Source organism: Phacochoerus africanus, chromosome 12, assembly GCF_016906955.1.
Source record: "Phacochoerus africanus isolate WHEZ1 chromosome 12, ROS_Pafr_v1, whole genome shotgun sequence".
In the NCBI taxonomy this organism is placed as follows: Eukaryota; Metazoa; Chordata; class Mammalia; order Artiodactyla; family Suidae; genus Phacochoerus; species Phacochoerus africanus.
The window spans coordinates 2503750-2511726 of NC_062555.1; the positions used below are offsets into that span (position 1 = coordinate 2503750).

Genomic DNA, 7977 nt, shown 5'->3' on the forward strand with positions numbered 1-7977 from the left:
TATCAAGGATTTCCTGCTGTGGCTCAGTGAGTTACGAATGTGATTAGTATCCATGAGGATGTGGATGGACCCCTGACATTTCTCAGTGGGTTGAGAATCTGGCATTGCCATGAGCTGTGGTGTAGGTTGCAGGCGTGGCTCAGATCTGGCATTGCTATGGTTGTGGCATGGGTTGGAAACTGCAGCTCTGATTCAACCCCTGGCCTGGGAACTTCCATATGCCATGGGTGGGGCCCTAAAAAGACACTAAACATATTTTTTAAGTATCTTAGAATACATTAAAACAAATGTTTATAGTGATGACCTTCTTAAAAAGAGAATGTAAAGATATAAAATGTTTCTCTGATACTGTGTGGCAAACAGCTAAATTACATCCTTGTTCCCAAGGCAGTATATCATAGGATTAAAAATCAGAGTCATGATGGTATAAAACAGAGAGAGCAGTTTATCAATTCCTGCAGAATGACTGGATTTGGGCCTGAAGTAAGTAATGCTAAGAGATCCAAAAAATAAGAGCACAACCAGCAGGTGAGAAGAACATGTGGAGAAGGCTTTGGCTTGATCTCTGGCTGTGGGCAACCTCAGAATATTGGAAGTGATTTTGTTACAAGAGGCAAGTATCAACATGAAAGGGACAGCACCAAACAACAGAGCCACTACATAAATAGACAGCTCATGCACAGAAGTGTCTCCACAGGCAAGCTTCAGAATGGGGGAAATGTCACAGAAAAGTGATTAATTTGGTTAGAATGACAGAAATGCAGAGAGGAAATCTGGCATGTTTGTCCTATCTGCACTGGGATTCCACTGATCCAGGAGCCAACAGCCAGTTGGATGCACATCTTGTGGTTCATGCCTAGAAGATAGTGCAGAGGGTTACAGATGGCCACATAGTGGCCATAGGCCATCACAGCTAGGAGGAAACATTCAGTGCCTCCCAGTATAAGGAAGAAACACATTTGAGTGGCACAGGTAAGCATAGAAATGCTTCTATTCTGAGTGCAAAGGTTGACTAGAATCCTTGGGATTGTGACAGACACATAGCAGATTTCCAAAGAGAAAAATATTGCCAGAAAAAAAATACATGGGTTTCTGGAGTGTAGTGTCAAGCCTATTTATTATTATTATGAGGTTACTTTAAGTTAAGATAATGATGTAAATGATGGAGAACCCTTCACTGGGTTCAAATGAAAGAGTAACCCTTGAAGGATTGGAATGTCAGAAAATTGCAGGAGTACAAATTGCATCACTGTGGACACATTGTCTACTGCTTCCATCTCTCCATATTTCATCTGTGGGAATGATTTTATTTGCTGTACTATTAATCCACTTTCATTGGCTCTTGTTTTCTTATGTGAAACAGGATTATATTCTTTCCAGTTTATCTGCTTTCCTATAAAAGCAAAACCTATAACTGATAAGAGGTCTAAAAGTGTGAAGTATTTTTTCATTATTATTAAATGTGTTTTAAGGAAAAAACCTCTCTAGTCTCCACTTTCTATTACATATTATCATATTTCTTTGTTTCTAAAGATAGGATTATAATTTTGCTAGCCATATAAATACTCAAAATGCAAAATATGAATTTATGTTCAATTATATCAGTGATTTTCTTCTTCCAGTTGACATTTTTTTCTCACCACTCAATTCTATTTGATATTATTATCAACTCAAAATTAATTTTATTGCACAAGTAAATATTTTGTAAGCCATGTAAGATAACTTTAGGGATAAATATAGTTAATTTTTTAAAGTTATTGCAATGTCCTCTTCAGTTTTGACTTTCTATTTAATTTATTCTATTATAAACAAAATTGGTGAGCTGACCACTCAATACTTGAGATGATATTTAAATTTTATAACTGTATTTTCCAATATAGGGTCTATAAAATCAGCACTCATCACTTTTATTCAGGTTTTTCAGTCAAGAGGAAAGAAACTCTAAAGTGGTCTTCCTATCCAGGTACAGTCATGAGGTCAGAGGCTGGAGCACCTAGCATTTTTTGTTCAGAAAAGCAATTCTAACTAGAATGTTCACTTCTCAATGCTTATGCTATGAAAGAGACATCAGCCATAACTCATCTCTGAGAACTTCCCAAATTACTCACTTCCTCAACAATTGCTATTATTCTGCTAAATACATTTAATTCATTCATTTTTTTTCTTTTTTGCACACATATGTGTATTAGTTGAAGCATGTGAATATGTTAGGTTGAGATTGCCCAGCTTTATATTGTACTTTTCTTTTTGCTCTATGTAGATTTTATGCTTCTTCTGATATTCTATACATCTTTTTCTGCAATGTGTGGCATATTTTTTCCACAAAAATATATTTACTAAATGCTTGAATAAATTAAAAGTGAATCAGCTTGATTGCCTCTTTGGAATAGTGCTTAAGCTGTAAATGATGGTTCCTACTCAGAATTCAGACTGACTTCCTCCTTCCCCTGGTACAGTTCAAGCATGCCTTCTGTGGTGTGTGTGTGAGTGTGAGTATGTGTTTGGGTGGTGGGTAGAAATTGTAATCTTTTCACTCCCTCTGGCATAAGTAGCAAATTATTTCTTGTTTTCAGTAGGTTACATATAATTTTCATAGTGTTAACTGATTTGAAAGTTCACAGAGACTAAATCGTTACAAAGAATAGACACCCATATCCATATTCTACAAGCATTAGATGAAGACAACTGTCCAGATATCAGCTATAAAAATATCAACACATATGGGGCAGAAGCAATGGTTCAGCTAAAACTTGTGAATCCTGGACTTCCTGTAATGGCACATCAGAGATAAATCCAACTAGGAACCATGAGGTTGTGGGTTCAATTACTGGCCTTGCTCAGTGGGTTAAGGATCTGCATTGCCATGAGCTATGGTGTAGGTCACAGACATGGCTTGGATCTGGCATTGCTGTGGCTCTGGCATAGACTGGCAGCTATAGCTCTGATTGGACCCATAGCCTGGGAACCTCCATATGCCATGAATGCAGCCCTAAAAATACAAAAAAATAAAAATAAAAATAAGAAAATAAAAATGAAACTTGTGAATCCTGAGGATTTTCTGTGAGTTATAAAAGGAAAGTTAAATAATAATTTTTTTTTACCATTTACAATATCTCAGATTCCATATTAAGGTACAAATGCTATTTAAATCTTGATTCATTACTCTACAGTTCTCTCAAAGAAAATGTGATTGTAGGAAAGGCTGTAACTGTGGCTTTAAAATGGTCAGAACCTAATGGCTGATAGGTGGTATTACTAAATAATAATTTCATGTGTCTGAAACTACATGACCATAACTTTGTTTTTTGTTAGGTTATCTCATCCTGACACCTTTACTCATGTGTTATTCACTTATTTAATTAAATGTAAAGTGTACTGCATGGATACTGATTACAATTGTTTGTTGAATAAATCATCAATATTTTTGGACCAGCATGCATAATGCACCTACATTTGATGGGCTAACCATTGTCTTCAGAAACTGTCATCTGCCTTATTCCTTTTTTTCTATCTGCTCTTTATGTAAGGTTTTCTCTCACTTTTTTGTCCTCTCTCTAAATGTTTCCTCACTCTTCAAGCAGGGTAGTGCACTTGAAAAGCATACTGAAAATCAGGTACATAAAATAGCCAGAGAAACTAAGAACAACAGAACTTGCATCCAAGAATATAGTGTCCACATTTACTGAAAACACTTTTAACTACAACTCATTATTTGTCAAGTGGAACAATATTTTCTGACCATTACATGCAATTATTAGTGTAAAACCCTTTGCAAATTAAGAAATAATTTTTCAAATCCTATCTATATGTACTTATCTTCAAAATTCAATCTCAGATAAAAAGATTTTCACAAATCCTGCCAACATATTTGCTGGTTTCTGACTTTTGGGAACACTTACTTCTTCTATTTATAAAACTCAGAAAGAAAAACATGAAATAATTCAGGTAAATGTACGAACTTTTTTTTACTCAAATAATTTGTGCTTATTTTTCTGGTCTTTCCACATTTTTTTTGTCTTTTCCTAGGGCCACACCTGCAGAATATGGAGATTCCCAGGCTAGTGGTCTAATCAGAGCTGTAGCTGCCAGCCTATGCCAGGGCCACAGCAGTGCAGGATCTGAGCCACGTCTGTGACCTACACCACAGCTCATGGCAATGCCAGATCATTAACCCACTGAGCAAGGCCAGGAATTGAACCCACAACCTCATGGTTCCTAGTCAAATTTGTTAACCACTGAGCCATGACAGAAACTCCTGGTTTTTCCACTTTAATAATAATTTTTTTTTGGTATACTAGCTGTATCACAATGCATTTAATGCTATTTAGAGCAATTTCATAAAATCAAATTGAAGATCAGTAATAACCTATATGTTTTCAATGCAGTTCAGAAGACGTTTTTCTTTAGGAGACATCTCCAAAGATAAAAGTGAAAACCACCTATTATTTCTTTAGCATTTTCAGATTCATTTACCATCTAACAATTTTAACCAAAAAATTATTCCCTTGGTATTAGAATGATGCAAAACTATTTTGATAAAGTTAATCCAGTATCTTATTCTTAGTTATATGAAATTAAACTTTGATGAGATATCCCCAGATTTAATATATATAAATATTAAATATATGGCTACCATATAGTAATTACTTAATAAACATTAACACCTAAGATGATGATGAATATGAAGAACAGAGCAGTAATCTTTGGTATATTGCCCCTTTACATTACATAATAATTTGTAATTTCTCATTTGATAATATAATGCTGAGAATCATACTGTAAAAATCTTTCTGAATCAGAGTTTGAAATTAAATAAAAATTACATCAAAGAATTTATCTTTTAAATTCTCAAAAATAAGTGTTCTTTAGTAGATGCAAAATATATATAGATGTATGTAAAAATATATTGTTTTTATTGGACAAAAATGATTCATGCCCACAAGTTTGAACTGACATTAAAGATAATGCTTACACTTACAGATTGAGTTACAAGAGAGAAAATTAGAATTTTTTTGACAATTAGGCAATTCACATTTATTTGAAACAGAGGTTAACCAGTGTCTATAATATTTTCTATTGTCATAACAAATATGCTCTTTAACTAGGAACTACTCTTTACCCTGGAGATTAGCTCCTTCCCCAAGCCACTTCCTAACTGATCTAAACTTTTCTTTTTTTTTTGTCTTTTTACCTTTTCTAGGGCTGCTCCCATGGCATATGGAGTTCCAAGGCTAGGGGTCTAATCAGAGTTGTAGCCACCGGTCTACATCAGAGCCACAGCAGTGTGGGATCCGAGCTGCATCTGTGACCAACACCACAGCTCATGGCAACACCAGATCCTTAACCCACTGAGCAAGGCCATGGATTGAACCCACAAACTCATGGTTCAGAGTTGGATTCATTAACCACTGCACCACAATGGGAACTCCTGAACTAAACTTTTCTCCCTTCCAATCAAGGAGTTTAGTACAATAACATATCTGTCCATATAACTCCACCTCTAAATTCTCTACATCTTTTACTGGATTTTGTGTTTATTAAGACATAAAAGCCTTGCAAAATCAGAAATTTATGATTATATATTACCTGCAGCACAAACTAAGATGTTCTAAAAAGATTCAATTGTGCAGGGTCTTAAATGAATTAGATTATTTTTCAGTCATTATAAATTCATAAGTGGGGAATCTAGGGCTGTGGGGGCAGTGATGCCATCTTAAACACAAATCTTCCATCTCCACATCCACACTAGTCTGGCAGTCCTCATAACCCCCCAGATTACAGAATGGGCACCACAGATAAAGGGAAACACTGACTTCTTTTTTAGATGTACAGAGTAAAAACAGAATGTAGGATTTCATTCCCTCACCTCAACTTTAGTTACAAGACAACACCAAGCTGGAAGAGAGGTTGGGAATATTTTTCACTGCACTGCCATGTGACCAGAGAAGACTGCCTATGTCTATCCTCAACTCTCCTTAGTTGTCACAACCTAAAATTCCAATAGCTCCTTTGCTGAGTTCCCAGCCAGAGGTGTCCTCAGGTTAATTGTGGCTCTTCTCAGTTTAGTGAGTATGCATTGACAGAATATTTTTTCTGTAACATATCCTACAAACAAACACACATAGACACACACTCACAAAATACAATGGAGAAGAATATTAGATTTAACCATAGAAAGACGGAATAGATTTATACTTGTATAAAGAAGAATGGGTAGAGGCATGGAGAAAATTATATTAGAAATATTATGCCCATGTTTTGAAAGCTATCACTAATAAAGGGTTATCTCTTTATGTACCAATTTTGAGTTATATTATTTTGTGATATATTTTATTTTAATTCTAGCCACTAAATATATATATGTGTAGGACAGCATTATTGTGGTTTTAATTTGTATTCTAATAATGGCTAGAAGTGGTGAGCATCTTTTATGCAATTATTTAACCTCTTTATATCCCTTTAAGTAAAAAATTTATTTAAGTGTTTGGTCCATTTGCTAATTAGGTTGGTTCTTTTCTCACTGTTGATTTTGAAGCTCTCAGGAAGAAGCTGCTTTGAGGCAGAATTTCTTCCTCAGGGAGACCTCAGTTTTGCTTGTAAGAGCTTCAGCTGATTGTTGAGGACTACATTGTACAGGGTGATCTCCTTTACTTAAAACTTACTGAGGAGTTCCCATCGTGGTGCAGTGGATGACTCCAACTAGGAACCATGAGGTTGAGGGTTTTATCTCTGTTCTTGCTCACTGGGTTGATCCAGCATTGCTGTGAGCTCTGATGTAGATCACAGACATGGCTCAGATCTCGCATTGCTCTAGCTGTGGTATAAGGTGGCAGCTATAGTTCTGATTAGACCCCTACCCAGGGAATCTCCATATCCCATGAATGCAGCCCAAAAAAAACAAACAAAAACTTATTGATTTTAAGTGTTAACCACTTATACAGAATATCTCAAAACACTTCCTAGATTATCATTTGATAGCTGGGCACTATAGCCTGGACATGTTGACGTAAAACTAGCTGTCAGAGAACATCCTTTGTCAACTTGATAACCATACTCATCTCCTTAGCTGACTGATCTCCAAACAATAGCAATAACAAAGACATAAATCCACTTAACATGGTATCAATATTCAACATGCAGCCAAAAGAGATACAAAGTCATGGGGTAATGTTCTCTCTGGTTCTTGATATTTTGATATATTTATAATCAAATGAAGAAATACTCATAACAGTTATAGATTACAGTCCTTGTTTCTGCAAGTTCTTGATAGTAATAACTAGTATTGATAACTCTCTTCTTTCATTATTCCCTTTGCCCCCAGAAAGAACTTCAGCTGGTCATGGCTATGTCTTTGGTGTGTGATGAAAAACTTCATTCCTGAAGGGTCTGGGCCATTAGTGCATCTGCCTCAATTGACTTGGTATAATTTTACATTGAATTTTATAACAGAACACACACATATACATATATATGTACATATTGCATATTCTATTGTCTAGAACAGTGAAGCTAATATAGTGTTGGTGGAGTGGTAGCCACTATACCAATGGAATTTAAGACAGTTTAAATATTGCCCCACACAAACATGAATGCTTTTTGACAAAGTTTCAAAACCATTTGGCTGAAATAATATAGTGTCTCAAAAGTGGTGTTGAAAAATTGGACACACAAAAAAAATCCAAAAAAAAGTGAAAAACTGAACCTCTATATAAACCTCAAACCTTATACAAAAATTAACTCAATATTAATCCTGTAAGGTTGATGTGATATTAGTGAAATGAAGTTGGTTATATGCTTTTACTATATTTCAAGGGATTAAACCATATTCTTCTTTCTACTTTTGTATATGTTTGAAATTTTACATATTTAGAAAAAGAGCTACACTTCTGCTTTTTTCTTTACAAATGTTAATTATTTGTCCTTTTAATCCTCTGTCATTCTTCACTTACACTTCACAGTTCCCTGAAATCTCAGTAG

At 35.2% G+C, this 7977-nt stretch overlaps 1 pseudogene; it reads right to left on the reverse strand.

Moving 5' to 3' along the window:
• Window positions 1-363: 363 nt before the first annotated feature.
• On the reverse strand, window positions 364-1295 carry LOC125113076 (olfactory receptor 10AG1-like; annotated as a pseudogene).
• Window positions 1296-7977: the final 6682 nt, after the last annotated feature.